Source organism: Mixophyes fleayi, chromosome 1, assembly GCF_038048845.1.
Source record: "Mixophyes fleayi isolate aMixFle1 chromosome 1, aMixFle1.hap1, whole genome shotgun sequence".
In the NCBI taxonomy this organism is placed as follows: Eukaryota; Metazoa; Chordata; class Amphibia; order Anura; family Limnodynastidae; genus Mixophyes; species Mixophyes fleayi.
Genome location: NC_134402.1, coordinates 81356501 through 81374177, shown reverse-complemented (window position 1 = coordinate 81374177; position 17677 = coordinate 81356501). Strand labels below are relative to the sequence as shown.

The following is a 17677-nucleotide window of genomic DNA, read 5'->3' as shown; positions in this document are numbered from 1 at the left end:
TGGCTATGAAAGCATACTTTCTGAGCTTAGTGGAAGCGACACATGGATTGATGCATTTGGGTAAGGAGGGAATACATAGCTTAGTCGGCACGTACTGGTATACTGCTTGCTGGTAGGAAGGCTGCTTCTTGTCTTACTTGTCTGAGAAAGAACATGGGGAAAGCTTTACCAACCAAACCATCTCACATCCCTCCAACAGATGGTCCTTTCCAGGAAATTCAGATTGACTGCATACAATTACAACCCTGCAAGAATCTCAAGTATGTATTAGTGTGTATTACTGTTTTCTCTAACTGGGTAGAGGCTTATCCCGCTGCCTCTAATACTGCTGTTTTCACTGCTAAGAAAATCATTCAAGAATTTGTTTGCAGGTTTGGCAACCTCAAAATCATTGAAAGTGATTATGGTACACATTTTACTGGTGATGTCGTTCAGCTTATGTGCAAGCTCAAGAGTATTGATAGTAAGTTATACACTCCCCATAGGCCACAAGCCAGTGGGAAAGTAGAGAGTGTAAATGGTACTATCAAGAACAAATTGAGTAAAGTGATGGCTGAAACTGGAATGGCATGGCCAGTAGCATTGCCACTAGTTATCCTAATCATCAGAACCACTCCTAGACCACATCTTAACCTGTCACCTTTTGAGATACTCTTTGGCAGAAAACCTCACTAGATGGTAATCCCCAAGATGATTTAAAATGCAACAATGAAGTGACAGTTCAATATCTCATAAAGATAAGCAAGCAGTTGAGATAGCAACAAAATAATCTCAAATTATACTGTTTCCTGATATGCCAGACAATAACTGCCATGATGTTGAAACTGGGGGAATATGTATTGATTCGCAAATTCTTTCGCTCAGGTTGTTTAACAGACATGTGGGAAGGCCCGTACTAGGTGGTGGTGACCAGCACAACGTCTTTGAAAGTAGCAGAAAGAGGCACTTAGATTCATTCCACCCACTGCAGAAAAGTCAACAATCGATGGAAAGGTTCAAGACAAGGCTGAGGCTGACACTACAACTCAGTCACTTGTGACTCTGTTCCGTGAAACTTAAAATCGCAGTCAACATCTGAGACAAGGATAACTCTCACCATGGAGTGGCAGTTTTTCTGTTTTTCTTTTTCTATTGTTTATTTTCCTCCATTTATTTTCAGAACAATTTCATTGGGTGACGATGAAGATGAGATGAAGGAGAATATGTTAGCATATTCAGTTCAACCAAACACTTTATTCAACTCATGTGTAAATAAATAATCTACCAACCATGGAGCTTAGAGACAGTTAGAAGGGCTATTGTCGGAAAAATGTTGTATTTGTAAGTACTGTGACCCTATAATCGAAAAGAAGTGCATTCATTGATTGCAGTCTAAAAGTAATTTGAACCTGGGTGGACATCCATTAGATGATTATCGTTCATTGGAGGGTAAGGTCTTAAACAAAACTGAATGCTGGGTGTTTTCTCACGTGCCTCATTGACAAAATTATGTAGGACTAGAACCCTTTCCACTAAATGTGATACCCCAAAACTTGAGTACTCTGGGGTGTATCTATATGTAAATAAATGTTCATGTACCTTCCTGTTTAGATGTGGTTACATGTGTTACTTGTTATAAGTGTTTATAAAGATTTAAAAAAAAAAAAATGTTTTATTGAGGGAATGTGACAGTTGGGAGTGGTTGGTGGTTGCCGGGGGTGAGAGTTGGGAGTCGTTGGTGGTTGCCGGGGGTAACAGGGAGAGGAGTGTGATACTCAGGACCGCTGAGAGAGATCCCTGTGTCTGATAAACTGAGAGCAGAAAGATAGGGACAGAATGAACATCGAACAATGTGATATATAAGCAGAGAAAAAGTGAACAAAATGGAAGAAGAAATAGAAAGACGTGAGTAAAAAGTAAAGTACTGAAAATCACTATGAAGTAGAGATCTGTGAATACACACAACAGAGACTGAGCTATGTACTGAGGACAGTGTGAGAGGAGAGAAAGTAGAGAGATCTATGAATACTTACAACAGAGACTGTGTAATTCAGGTTTTATGGCGTGAAAAAGAAATTTATGGGCCCCAACCACATGCACCACTTCTACAAATAATTATCGAAATATATGATGTGGGTCTTAAAGTTGTATTGAGAAATTAAGTTATACATTAGTATTAGATATGTCAGTGTTATTAGTATGGTGAATTTATAGGTTTACCAATTGTAAATAGTTTTAAAGTGATAAGATATTGTTTAAAAATAATTGTATGCTTCTAAAATGAATATCAGAATTATTAATAATAATAATAAAAGAAAGTTAGTTCAGAATACACTTGTGTCATTTTAAATCTCCTTACCTCTCTGGTGCATAGAAAATCTGAAGTGCTAAAACCAGAAAGAGAACAATCTAATACTGGTAAGGTGCAATTTTAACGTATTACTCTAAATAACACGCGGGGTATTACAAGTATATTTTTGGCGTCACAAACAGGATACCAGAGTCCAAAGTAAGGAGGAATTCAGAGTAAAGACAATGTCACAAGAACGACAAGAATGGAGGAATCATCTGGAGCAGGTGACAGAAGTCCGTGGCCCGAGATCCCACAGACCTCTCCTCTTAAGCTCATAACATTGCCATACTACTTTGGTGCTCCCTGGTTGCCCACCTATTCTGGGGATCTTCGTGATGTGGACAAAAACAACCTTATTGAATTCAAGAACAAGATACGATCTATGATTCGCTTATACCCACTCACTGAATCGCAACAGGTGGAGATCCTTATTGGACAACTCAAAGGCTCTGCTTTGAGAGAAGTTACCTCCTGGCCCTCAGGAGAAAAGAAAAATGTAGAGCAAATTCTACAACGATTGACAAAAACATTTGAGGTCAGTACTATTTTGGAACTCAAGATTAAGTTCTATGCACGGAAGCAGCTACTCGGGAAAATGCTTAGAGATTACGCGCTGGGCCTTCAAGAGGCTTTATGGGCTATGCAAGCAGTAGATGAAGATGAAGTAAGGAATGTGGAGGAGACCCTGGTGAATCAGTTTATTGACGGAGTGAATAATGATAATGTTAAGACACAATTGAGATTACTTCTTATGCAATTACCAAAACATAATTTTTTGGATTTCAAAGAGGCGGCTATTCAGATGGTGGGATCCAAAATTGTACGGGAGATACCATTCTCAGAAATACCAGGTTACAAAGAATTAAAAAATCCTGGGAAGACCATAGTTCAAAGCATCCAAACTTCCTCCGTTGATCCACTTCGAGTACTAAAATCCCAAATTGAGGAGTTAACCACTGGAATGGCAGAGATGTGTCGGGAGATTCGTAACCTCAAGAGTCAGCCGAATCCCCCAGTAACAGAACCTAGGTGGCGAATAGAGAGAAGGGCCACCAGTGATAGGTGGGAGCCTCGACAGAGAAATGAAAGGAGAGCTTCTGACTTTTCCGATCTCCAAAGATGACCCATCTGCCACCGCTGCAACAGGAGCGGCCATATAGAAGAAAATTGCCAACAAAGTGAGCATTTAAATGATGAGACCTCGATGGAGGAGGACCGATCCTCGGAACCATGGCAATAGAGCCAACTGCACAAGAGGGGTGGCCTTGTTACATAGGAGAATGCCCCCACCTGAAGGTCAGGATAAACGGAGTTGTGCTGCCTGCAGTGTTGGACACGGGCTCCCAGGTGACAACAATACGCCTATCCGAGTTCCTACACCATTGGGAGGAGCAAGAAATTATATCTGCACCTAGAACTTGGCCACACCTACTGGCTAGCAATGGTCAATTGATTACACATCGTGGCTACTGGAAGGCCAACATGCAGATAGGAAAGAGCACTTTACTCCAGCAGGGATTTGTTATCACCAATGTCCAGGAAAGTGATGTACCTCCAGTAATCATTGGAATGAATGTTCTTCAAAATTGTCCAGAAGAGTTAATAGAAGCCCTCAAGTGTAAATCCAAGACAATGGTGCAGCCCGCAAAGCTGGCCTTTCAACATACTGTTCGGCTCCTACAGGGTTATCAAAAGTTTGCTGGTCCCCATATAAAGGTTTTGGGCACTGTCAAATGGTTTAATGTACGTAAGGGCTATGGATTTATAAACAGGAATGACACCAAGGAAGACGTGTTTGTACACCAGACTGCCATTAAGAAGAACAACCCACAGAAGTATCTTCGCAGTGTGGGAGATAGAGAGACTGTAGAGTTTGATGTGATAGAAGGGAGGTAAGGTGCTCAGGCATCTAATGTAACTGGTCCTAGTGGTACTGCAGTCCAAGGCAGCAAACATGTAACAGATCGCATCTGTTATAGACATTATTCATATCGCAAAGATCCTCCACAAAACGATCAGCAAAACTACAAAAAAAGAGAAACCGATGGAGAGAAGTCAGAAGATATTGAAAGTGTGCCAGAGGCAGAGTGTCCTAAGCTGGAAAACCCTTACCGGAAATGTCCCTATTCACCATACTACTTAAAGAGACCATATGGATATAGACCGCAGTATCCTAATGCCACTCCAGTACAGAATGCAGTGATGATAGGGAGCAAAGTGCTAAAAAAGAAAAACCAGCGGCACAGTAACTTAGACTATCAGTGGGAACCAATTCCATACATTGTAACTGATATATCTAGAGAAGGGGTAGTTGTCTACCGTGTGACAAGAGAAGATGGTCTTCGGGAAAGCTTGGTCCACAGGGATCAACTTAAGTTGTGTCCAATGCAACCTAATAGTAACCTAGAAGCACAAAAGGAGTTCCATCCCTTAGGTATAGACACTATATAGACACTAGTATGTTAAATCATGAAGATTGTGAGCAATGTTGTGTTATATAATTACATGAAAAATGTCTCAAATCAAACTGTAATATGCAAATATTTCATGAGAGAAGTGAATGTCTGTAAAAAAAAAAAATGTTCAGGTAATTTCTAGTGCGTGCGGACACGCATGTTTTTAGTGGGGAAGTATTTGATACCCCAAAACTTGAGTACTCTGGGGTGTATCTATATGGAAATATATGTTCATGTACCTTCCTGTTTAGATGTGGTTACATGTGTTACTTGTTAAAAGTGTTTATAAAGGTTTAAAAAAAAAGTTTTCTTGAGGGAAAGTGACAGTTGGGAGTGGTTGGTGGTTGCCGGGGGTGAGAGTTGGGAGTTGTTGGTGGTTGCCGGGGGTAACAGGGAGAGGAGTGTGATACTCAGGACCGCTGAGAGAGATCCCTGTGTCTGATAAACTGAGAGCAGAAAAATAGGGACAGAATGAACATCGAACAATGTGATATATAAGCAGAGAAAAAGTGAACAAAATGGAAGAAGAAATAGAAAGACGTGAGTAAAAAGTAAAGTGCTGAAAATCACTATGAAGTAGAGATCTGTGAATACACACAACAGAGACTGAGCTATGTACTGAGGACAGTGTGAGAGGAGAGAAAGTAGAGAGATCTATGAATACTTACAACAGAGACTGTGTAATTCAGGTTATATGGCGTGAAAAAGAAATTTATGGGCCCCAACCACATGCACCACTTCTACAAATAATTATCGAAATATATGATGTGGGTCTTAAAGTTGTATTGAGAAATTAAGTTATACATTAGTATTAGATATGTCAGTGTTATTAGTATGGTGAATTTATAGGTTTACCAATTGTAAATAGTTTTAAAGTGATAAGATATTGTTTAAAAATAATTGCTTCTAAAATGAATATCAGAATTATAAATAATAATAATAAAAGAAAGTTCGTTCAGAATACACTTGTGTCATTTTAAATCTCTGGATAAATCTCCTTACCTCTCTGGTGCATAGAAAATCTGAAGTGCTAAATCCAGAAAGAGAACAATCTAATACTGGTAAGGTGCAATTTCAACGTATTACTCTAAATAACACGCGGGGTATTAAATAAATATCTCTGAGGATCTCAAATTACTGTTATACTCACCTGCTCCACAATCCTCGCGCAGCAGGCCACCTGTCACTTCCGGGTTGCGGCAGCTCCGATCATGTGACCCCCCGATGGGGAACTCAAAACTCCGCCTGTCCTCTGTATTTAAATCGCGCTCTGACGCAAGCCCTGTGTCAGAGCAACAGGTTACACTCCTGACTCCTGGCTCCCTGTATCTGCTCCCTCTGTGACCTCCTGATGTACCTGACCTGGCTTGGCCCTCATTACTCTACTGGATCATCCTTTGGCATGACAGACATCTGCTATTGTGTACCAGACCCGGCTGTACCTTAACTACCCCCGGAGGAATCTCCGCTGTACATCTGTCTACGGCCACAGGTACCTTTCCAGTATCACTTTGCCGCTTGTCTTGTCTATCTATCCCTCACGTTAGTAAGCTTAGTAGGGGCCGCGACCTGCAGTTTCTCAGCGGCCAAGCCCATCCTGCCTTGCGGCAGTTCTTGGTGAAGACCTGAGAGGCTGTTAGACTCCGTGAACTGCTGAGCTGGTGCTAATACTGACTGAGGGACTCCCCTGAATGTAACAATGACAGGGGGGACAAATAGAAGAAAGATATCAAATGACAAGATCCCCTAGTTTGACACTTCACCAATACTCGGTAGACAGGTCTTTGCTGTGTCTTAATTTTACGCACGCAAAGAAACTTGAGTATTGGGAAACTGAACGGAACGATAATACAATAGCCCGCTCAAGTGTTAATGCAAGAACCATTGATCTCATAAAAGCACAGATATCTAAAAAGCGTAGGGGTATCAATAAGAGGCTATGCTAACAGACATAAGAAACTGTTGGCTGGAAAATTTCTTCTGGGTTACTGTTTAAACGTTATCCAAGCTAAGACTTGCCTTAAACAGATGGAAATGCTAGGCATGGGTGACTTACTAAGACATTGTGTAATACTATAACTGACCGTTTTGTGCATTATATCCTTCTCGATGATATATATTACATTTGTAGGCAAAGGGCTTACAAATGGTTAACTCTGAGCTCCAAAGAAATATGTTTTCTAAGAAGAGTGGTTCCTTAAATAATGACTATTTCCCATGATAAAATGACTGACATTCACAGAACAAACCCACCTCCTTATGTACACACGCAGTATGAATACAATGTCAAAAGAAATATGATTCCAGGAGAATAACATTTAGACGCAAATTTCATTACAGAATCCACAGGGTTTTAGATCGCAGTTTCATTGCACCCCACCAAGACTGCTTGGGGAACCCTAATTTATAAATATATACAGGATTTGGCTAAACTAATTGATAATGTTATATAGATGAATGATGACACATACAGGTATACAGGCAAGGAGCTGCAAGCTTATAAGAAGGAATTAATACAACATAGATTGGTACTAAATTATCTCACTGCCATTACTAGTGGATATTGTGTGACAATAGTCATCTAGTGTTGTACTTACCTCACTACAGATGACCCTAAAGAAATAATTGACTGTAAAATGGACAAAATCCTACAGTTAAAATGCGGATTTCACAAGGCCTACAATTCCTCTTTATATGAAATAGGGGAGAAAGTAGTAGGATGGATCTCATGGATTCCTGTTATATGGTTTTCAGGCGTATGGGAATGGGCACAGGAACTGGTTACTGGTATAGGTAAGCTCCTTATATATATTTAGTGTCTTGTTATTAATTGGTATATGTTACAGGTGTGCTCCTGCTTTGTTAAAATGTGGAAAAAGAAAAAACATGATATCCAGTGAAAATAACAGCGCTGATAGTAGTGCCATGTGATCCCACTTTAGAGTATATAAGGAGATAGTTTGGGTATACTATCTAAAGGGTGGACTGTTAAAGTGTAATAAAATACCAATTATAATGTACAAGTCAATCTAATTTACCAATATGTGTCCCCTCACTTTACAATGCGATCGCAATACACTGGGATTAGCGGTCACATTTAACTGTTTCATAACAGTGTATTATAACCGCATTGCTTATTGATTCCATTTCACTAATTTCACTATTCTCAGTCCATAAAAAGTTTATTGCATAAAGGAATGTAGGGGCAAAGCAGATTGTGAAATTCCACAGAGAGTTTTGACTCACCCATCCAGGAGGGTCCATAGATTAACAAAGAAAGGCTCAATCCACCTACGCGGCCTTGTGATCTTGGAGAGTCCTGACCTTCTGACCTATTAGAGACTTACCTGTGTCCCTGGAACTTGATTTCCACTGTGAGGTAATTTATGGCCCATTTGTGTTTGTAAACTCCTGTTCCTTCACCAAGGCAGCAGAGTATCCTGTGAGAGGCCAGTATGCGCATGTACACAGTATTGTCTTGGTGATATTATTTTCTCCTTTTTGTATTTCTCACTTATAATTTTATCATTGCCTTTGGCTAATATTTAATTGGAGATATTATTTTCTCCTTTTTGTATTTCTCTAATTGTATCTTTGCCTTTGGTGTTGTCATGTTTTCAAGGCTGCCTTAACGTAATTCCTTTGGTACGAGTCCACCTTTATTTGACATGTTTTAAGTAATTTTCGCTTCAGCACATGAGGCGCTTGTTTTTATGTTTTAAATGTTTGGGATTAAAAAGATTTAATGCACTATATCTGTCAATTTTATTTTTATTTTTTGGGTTCTGTGGAGACTCGTCCATCATTTGGAGGCTGACGTTTTAAAGCGATGATTTGAAGGCTTGAATATATTGAAAATCTTGTAAGCATACACCCACAGGGGTTGGTAGTGTGTGATGGTCATGGGTGACATATTGGAAACATTCCTCACTTTTTGATGGTGGAAAGAACTTTAACACTGGACATTGTGGTTTAACAATACTACATTATGCTATGATATATGTAATTGTAGGTCATATCCTGTGCCACAACCCAATTAGGAATTTTATAAGGTTGAAGAAGACCATATCCCTATGTGTTTTGGAAGGAGCGCTTGATGTATGTATATTATTTTTTTTTTTTTGGTATTGTTTGTGATTTAGAGGCATAGTGGTTCTTCAATATACCTACTCGGCAGCATACCAAGTGAAGCGCCACAGTCACAATTCCATCATATTGCACTGTAAGATTGAAGTCTTTATTTAAACCATCTGGTGACATTAATCTACCATGTTTTCTTTAATATTCTCTTACAGTCATTTCCCGCTTAACATCTTTATTGCCCTTCCTTTATTCGCATACATGGCATGTGTATTTACATTTTCTAGGTATGTTGCTATTTAAGTGCTTTCCATGTCTTTATGATGAGTGCTGTTTACTTGTGTGATTATAGGCCCAGAACAGTCTCCCTGGGTCAAAGACCTGCCCAGCGTACACCTACGGAAGGTCTGACTGGGATATCAGCACCCTAGTATGTCTTCTGGGATCTAATGTTACAGTCTGTTTTTGTCCAAATCTGTGCAGTGGAAGGTTCAGAGCAGGCTCCCCAGGTCAAAGTTCTACCAGCGTACACCAATGGGAGATCTGATCGGGACCCTAACCTCTCCAAAACCTGGCAAAGATCCAACTGGACCACCTCACGTTGGTTTCATCCCAATCGGTTCAGGGGTGTCCGAATGCATAACCGAACAGGCAAACAGACCAATGATTTTTATATATAAGCGCACACGACTGGTGAAACACACACAAACAATTTCTTGCTTTTTTACTTTGTTTTAATGTCAGGATGGCAAAATACTTAACAACGTAAAGATTCCATACAGTTTCTTGTGACCCTAAACACTAAATAATCAGAGACCATCTCTCTAGAAACCAGCCAGCTTTTCTAGCATCAGTTAACACTGAAACAAACAGGTTTTATACCTAACACTTCTCCTACAGCCCTAGCTTGATGGGCAGGTGACACTCCCACCTTCCCTTTAAAAGGAAGTTCTCATCAGCTGCTTATGTTTGATTACTCTTACTGCAGACAGGCCCTGTAGTTGTGGGAAAGGCAGTTCCAAACCATTCCAAATTATTTAGTCACACATATGTACTGCACCTGTTTATCTTTAAACTAGGTGCACAAATGTGTTTCTCTGCTTGCATCCCTTCTCAGCCGGCTAAATGTCCCCCATTCTTAATATATTAATATATATATATATATATATATATATATATATATATATATATATATATATATGTATATATATTACAATAAGCACATCTAGGAAACCACATCTGCCAAGTCCACAGGACTAATATTAAGTTTACTGCTACCGGACCACCTAAGATAATTCAGCTTTGAAATCACTTGCCTTCTTGTAGGGTCTCACTTATGCACGTCCTTTTCCAGAAAACAGTCAAGACTTTAGCTTACACTCAATGAACAGCTGATTGGTTGTATATTGTTCCTCACAATGTACTTGATTTCATCACATAACCCACATCTGGCAATTTGACATTGGGAGTAGAGCCATTGGGTTGCAATATCTACCACTGCTTTTGGCAGAGTATTTTTTTTTAGAACCATTCAAGATTTAGTGCATGCTTTTAGTCTACAGTGATAAATATATTCTGTATTTCTTTTAGCTGCCAAAATTCAGAACCAACGAGGTCACCCATTTTTTCTGTTTCAAGTGTTGTTTTGCTCTTGATAAGATGTCTAGGCAGCCAAAAATATTTTGCTTTTCAACAATGTTTTATGCATAATTGTAAAATTTATATATATACAAGGAGATAAGAGATACATAAGAGCAATACAACTAGTACTATTTGTCAGTGTTTTATAAATATGTTAGAGCATTAACAAATGTCAATAATTGTTTTCACTTCATCACTATGGCATCCAAATTAAACAATACACATGTTAGTGATTTGTATATTTGTTACTTTGTGCCTCGTCCAAATGTCTAAGAACAGTTGGATGTGCTCACTGTGACGTCTGTGTTAATCCTATAATTGGATAACAAGCTATTAAGAATGGATTTTGCTGATAATGACAGCTTTCACACTTATCCATATGGAAATATGGTGAGTTAAGAAAATCATATGGTTGCTTACACTCATTATACTTTATTAATTTCAGATATTTTGCCTAAAAGTTCATTCAGGCTTATTCAGAGCACTATCTGTGTGGCGTTTGGAGTTTGCATGGGTTGCCTCTGGGTTCTCTTGTTTTCTCCCACAGGAGGTAGGTTAATTGGTTTTGAATAAAATGAGCGTGTGTGTGTGTGCTTTAGGGAATATAAATTGCAAGCTCCACTGCAGCAGGGACTGATGTCAATGATTAACAATCATCTCTAAAGCTATTCATAATTTGTATGTGCTCTATAAATAGTTGTTTATAAATAAAATTAATAATCTAATTTAAATAGCTTATTCCAACTAGAGCTGATGCTGTTTCCTGCACTTTATTTTCTCCAGCAGCTTTATTGTTAATCAGACCAAAAAACAGAATGCCTGGATGCTTCATAAAACACAATTAAAGAATAGATAGATAGATATACCACAAAACAAAGTCAGCGAGTACACTTAAGTGCGACAAAATTCCAGAAATCACGTACAAGAGCAAAAAACACAAAAAGGATGGTGCCAAGTGAGGTGTGATAGGATATTTAAATATTTAAATACAAATATATATATTATACGCGTGAACAAATTCCATATTTACATATTTATAAGAAACCATATATATATATATATATATATATATATATATATATATATATATATATATAAAGGATACATACAAACATATATTTATGAAAAAAGAGAAATATTGAAAATGAAAACATACAAAATTAGATCACACTGTGTCAAATATAAAATAAGAGATTGACAGAAAGGGAAATAAGTTTCCAAAGTCTTGAAACATGCAAGTCTTTTAAGGTGCTTAAACAAAGAAAGATTCTATATGTTGATGTGTTCTTCACTGAACCTGTGGCTACTTAAACTGCTATTGTATGCAGTATTGATAGAGAGTGGCCAGCTTACCTGAAACATAAGTAATCACTTAATCATGGTCTGAGTATCTCACCACTCGGTCTGGGTATCTCACCACTCTAGATACAAAAGTGTATCTAGCCTTCAGGTCCTATGAGTTAGTGGAGAGTAGGCAGTTTCATTTAGAGATCAGGGGGTAAATGTATCAAGGTACGAGTTTGACAGCGTGTTAAAATTGTGGCAAATCGCGGGTGTTAAGCTGCGATTTTAGTGAAAAAAAAAATAAATGTATCAAGCTGCGATTTTGACACTGATCTTCAAAATCGCTGGTCATCTCTGACGATTTGCTGCGATGTAAACACTCCAGTGTTTAGCTAACTCTCCTGTGTTTGGCAAACTCTCCTGTGTTATAGCAGTGAGTTGTCAAACACATCACTGTTACACTGCCCTGTACGTTCATTGCGCAAGGTCTATGTACTGTATTATGTGATTTCCCCACGCTATTGGGGAGATCACCTAATACTGTAAATAGAGCTTACGCAAGTAGCGTAGCACATGCGCAATGAACTACGCTACTTGCATAAGCTCTATTTACAGTATTAGTGCTGGTAAAGAAAAAATCGGGGGGACCCCACGCAAAATTTTCCCCCAATTTTCACGGGACCAGCAGTAGTCAGGCAGCACTAGGGTTAAGCAGGAATAGAGGGGGGACCCCACGCTTTTTTTTTTTACTTTCTTCTATTCCATTTTTACAGCTGCCAGGGCAGTGTAACAGTGATGTGTTTATGCAACACGCTGCTATCAAGCAGCGTGTTGTATCTGGTGTGTTTTCAAGCAAACTCTCCTGAGCTTGCTTACTCGCAGCTTCATACATTTGAGACTTGTATAGCTGCAGTGGCAAACAGTCAGGAGTTTGATCTCTGGCGATTTTGCAAATAAAGATTTTGACAGAAGCACAACTCTGGCGATTTTGCATGAAATCTCAACTTCATACATCTGCGAGTTTCAACTCTCAAGATAAAATCGCTGGATTTGCAAAATCGGACCTTGATACATTTACCTCCAGATGTATAACCTTCTAAGTCGCTATTTATAATTTGGTATCCAACGTATATTCAATGTAATGGACAGATGCGGGTACTTTTCTCTTAATTTCTTCTGAGAATCAGAACTTTTGACGCATTTCATCAATAAGTTTGACTTTATCAAGATATCAGTTCTATGAAATCTTTAGGTATTTAAACCCTCCTTAAAAGAGTAATAACCAATATATGTAAAGACCAGTCTATTTGATCAGATGTACCAAAGTGACATTCTAATCACACTGATGCTTAGATAAAAAAGAATACAAACTGGTTTAAAATAAAGTTGAACAATTTTTTTGTTAAAATGAAGATAACTTTCTCAGAGAGTTGTTGAGTAAAATTCATATAATCTGTAAATTTGGCACCAATCTGTATCGGTTACTAAGCAACAGTAAGCAAATTAAGTACAATCATTTAAGCCCATCTATAAAGATATTGCAATGTTATGATTACCTCAGTGTTTGCAAAGATTTTAAAATGAGTCAGCAGCTGGTGAATAATGTGATAATTTATTGCAGGACAAATACTAGTAGCAAAACAAAACGTAATCCAAGGATGCACACAATCTGAACAAAATCTGGGTGTTGCAGGGTGAAAGGAAATAGTCTCTAAACTAATACTAAAGCAAAGAAAAATACACAGCGCTCAGAAATCAGACAACACAAGTTTCTTATAGCAGCATTGGGACCAAGGTATCCCTCCTTGACTCATTCGCGCTCATAATAAATAGAACAAAAATGTATAGTGTTCCCTATTTATAAATGAGCTGTATTTATATGTAATGCCTCTGGAGACTAATAATGATTATTTTAAAACTAATACATGTAGAACAATATGACCAATAGTCCTGTGTGTGATCCCAGAGTTCTCCTGAATGTCATAAGATCCCAGTGACTGATGATTCCACTTGGCAAGGATACAGTCTGTATTGGACTACTTCACAATGATAATCATGTAATAACAATCTTGAATGAGAAAGGTGGATGTATCAGCAGTACTGACTTGATCTTAAAATCATTTGTAATTGAGTGTCCAAATGAAAAAGTGATGCACACTGGTTCCTAGGAAATATAAGTACTGAGTCCTTGTTGTATGACTATGTGATACTACCACAATCTTAACGTTCACAATGGCTCAAAACAAAACAAATGTTAGGGTCAGGAGACCCAATTAACGCAGATTGAAAAAAAAAAAGGGGGATGTTTTATGAACCACATATAAACATGTGATAGCCCCTAAATGAATAACTGAAGAACTGAAGAAGCTAAGATTGACTAAAATATCTTTTAATGCCATAAAACAACATCATAACATCATACTTGATTACAAATTAATCCAAACATAAACATACAATATAATAACCAGGTGTCTTTTGAAGATTGGCACGAATTAGCTATACTCTCATATAAATGATCGTGCATAACATGACACACAGCATGTGAAACAGAGCCTTGCACTATAAATAGGTAGACAAGTTACATAAGTGGCTCACTAATATGATTTAAAGATGTGAATTACTTAACTGCAGTGTCTCCTGTCCAGCTAAGAGGAAGACCGTGGGTCGCGTGCGTTCTACTCTGGACCGCACACACGTCACTTCCTGTTTTGTGATCGTATAATATTAGTGAGCCATTTATGTAACTGGTGGGCTCCAATAAAACTAGGAATGCTACCAGATTTGTCCTTAACCTCCTTGTTTTAGCTAAAGTTATTAAATGTGAGCATGTATAATACTATAATATAATAATATAATCTACAGTATGTAATACTTATCTGATGTGCTCAACAAGTGTGGCTTGATCTACAATATGAAACTAAGTTATTGTCACAAATCTATTTTCCACTTTCAGCAAACCATTACCACCCATTCTATCACAAAATCAACAGGACCATTACCACCCATTCTACCACAGAATCAACAGGAATACGAGTTGATTCTTGTATCTCCAGAGACACTTTACAGTTTCTCATTTATTGGGAAGGTTGTGGAGCCAAGGAATATCAAGCTATGTTTATGCTTCAGCTGATTAGTCTGATCACATAGGAGTGTGGGGTTTGCCTATCACTCAATATGACACAGTCCCTACTCACGTATATTAGTCTGAAGACATGGGAGTGTGGGGTTTCCCTATCACTCAATATGACACAGTCCCTACTCACGCGCTCTCCCTGCCAGTAGTTCACTGATCCTTATTAGGATTTAAAGGCACCCGACCCTTGCTTTACAGCATGACAATTATGTAAACCTCAATGCATATTACTAAATAGGCTATACAAATCTAACTAACTACAAATAGCATTACCTGCATATTTGATTCCTAAATAGTATTTTTACATTATATTAACCAAAAAGGTGCCTCATTTTACTAAATTATAATTGAAATAACTCTTTCCTGAACTCTATAATTACCTTTGATATGCAAATGTTTCTATTTTTCCTCAAAGCTGTTTGTAGTCAAATTCTGAAACCTTTCCAGATAGGTTTTTTGATGTAACCAATGCATCATTTTAGTAACCATACTCATATATTTTTTTACTATTTTATCAATTAATTTTGGAGAGAGAGCCTCCAGAACTGTACACAGTATTCAAGATGAGGTCTAACCAGTACTTATAAGGTGTCAATACAAGCTCCTTCTTCCTGCAACTAATACCTCTTTCTATACCTCTTTCAGTATTCTACTTACTTTTCCCACTACTTGAATAAACTGCCTACTTACCTTCACATCACCAGAAACTGAACGTCCAAGGCCCCTTTCCTCAGTTATTGTTGACCAAATATATCACCATTCATTTTGTATTCTGCTTTTGTATTTTTGTGTCCCGTGTGCATTTATTTTAAATTTGTATTTATTAGATTTCAGTTTCCACATTTTGGTCCACTCTTCTCTTTCCTCGAAACCACAGGAAATTTTACCCTTTCTGGGGTATCAACCCTGTTACAAATCTTTATATCGTCTGCAAAACATCAAGTGACATTACTAATAAATGCAATGCCCTGTTTTTATTACTTGCTCTGTACAGATCTGTGGAAGATGGAGGCACTTTATCAACAATTATAATAAATTTACAATTTGTACTACATGTGGATCTGGGCAGTCACTACTTTTGCAAAATTCTGCAGAGTGTAGAAGGAAAACAAACGAAAACAACACATTTTACAAATAACTTTTGCTAGCAAGTTTATTAAATAAACACACATCGAAATGTGTCAAGCTGAGAGTTTTCCGGCGGGTTTGAAAAACCAATCAGATTCTAGCTATCATTTATTTAGTGCATTCTACAAATTGAAAGCTAGAATCTGATTGGTTGCTATAGGCAACATCTCTACTTTTCAAACCTGCCGGAAAACTCTCATCTTGATACATTTACCCCCTAGTATGTATTAGTAACCTGACTGAAAAATAAATGAGTATTTTACAATTTATTGTAACAATCAAAGTAAAGTATAGTAAAAAAATTAGAACCACACTCATTTAGAATACATATAATTTAGTTTCACTATTATTAAGTGTAATAGAAGAATTTGAGCCAAACCTACTGTAGTATTTATTTAAATGAAAAAGATATGACTGTAAAGCAGACAATTATCAGGCACGAATTAGACTAAAGTATATATAAAGGACTTGAACCAAAGGTACTGCATATATTTGAGTGAACATTAAATAAGCCATTTTCAGGAATAGTTGAGATAAATTATATTCTCTTAATTTGACCCATGCCTACTACAAAGTTTAATCCAGATAATTATAAAATGTAAGTCTCAGATAAAAGAAACTATAAGCAAACTATGCACACTCAACATATATTGTGCATGTGATTGTTGAGCCTAAATATGGATACATGGACTTTTCTCCCTAATAATATAACTTTTTTTATAAATTTAAACTATACACGACTTAGTTGTATTGGATAGGTGAATCTTCATCTGGAGGAGTACATGGATATAGGTTTTATTGTTCTGAAAACAATATTCTCATTTTGTTTGTATAATATAAATCATGTAAATACTGAATAGTTGCTGTGATTGTGAATCTTGACAGGGTATGATAAATTCAGGGTTATCTATTATTGTTAATATTTATAAATTTCAGTATTTTGACTGTTCAGCTCAGTGATGGGTAACCTGATATACTTCAAGGGCCTCGGACCTCCAAGAGGTCTACGTATTATCTTTGATTTCAAGAATAAAAAAACAACCTGAAAAAAATCTTAACACACCCACACTACTCATCCCAAAATGCACCCACATGGACCTCACTTGCTCCAAACTTCAACCACATGCCACCCAGACCTGCCAATTGCACGAAAATTGCCCAACATAAACTCAGACCCTACTTTCCACAAACTGTCCCCCTTGCCGCTCAACTTCCCGACATGCCACTTAGACCCCCTCACATGCCACTCCGACCTAAACACATGTCACACAAACATCCTCACATGCTCCTCATATGCCCCTCAGACCTTCCCACCTGACCTTCAGTCCTCTCCTTATGCCCCGCAGACCTACCGCACATGCCACTCCCACCTCCCCATGCCACTCACACCTCCCATAAAAACCCATAAAACACCAGAAAATGTAGGTGCTTGGTAGCTGGTTAATTGCTTAATTAAGTGAAACTCATCAAGCTCCATACACAAATATGGCAGCACTAATGATTGTGTAGCCACAAATTGCACACAGAAACCAATATCTATAAAAAATTTAATTATTAATCACAATAAAAAAATTAACAAAAAATAAAAAATAATAAATACTAATAATAATAGATAAAATGTCA

The 17677-nt window shown here is 37.7% G+C and overlaps 1 pseudogene; it reads left to right on the top strand.

Annotated features, from left to right (window-relative positions):
• The first annotated feature begins 3562 nt into the window (after positions 1 to 3562).
• Positions 3563 to 4783, top strand: LOC142108983 (uncharacterized; annotated as a pseudogene).
• The last annotated feature ends 12894 nt before the right edge of the window (positions 4784 to 17677 follow it).